This window comes from Sinocyclocheilus grahami, unplaced genomic scaffold (genome assembly GCF_001515645.1).
Source record: "Sinocyclocheilus grahami isolate Dianchi unplaced genomic scaffold, SAMN03320097.WGS_v1.1 scaffold525.1, whole genome shotgun sequence".
NCBI classification, from domain to species: Eukaryota; Metazoa; Chordata; class Actinopteri; order Cypriniformes; family Cyprinidae; genus Sinocyclocheilus; species Sinocyclocheilus grahami.
Window position 1 is genome coordinate 166,734 of NW_015505704.1, and position 247 is coordinate 166,980.

Genomic DNA, 247 nt, shown 5'->3' on the forward strand with positions numbered 1-247 from the left:
ATACGGCTCGTTCACTGAATCGCAGGCCGTCTCAGTGATCAGCCGTAAAACAGTGATTCTGTCCTAATTCCCTTACATATTAATGGTGGAGTTGCCTTTAAAATCTTAAATGATTCCCTATGAGCTAAATTGACCTGTTTCCCTTACACTTTGGATAAAAGCATCTGCTAAATGACTAAATGTAAATGACTGTAAATGTAAATGTGCACTTGGATGGGTTAAATGCAGAGCACAAATTCTGTGTATG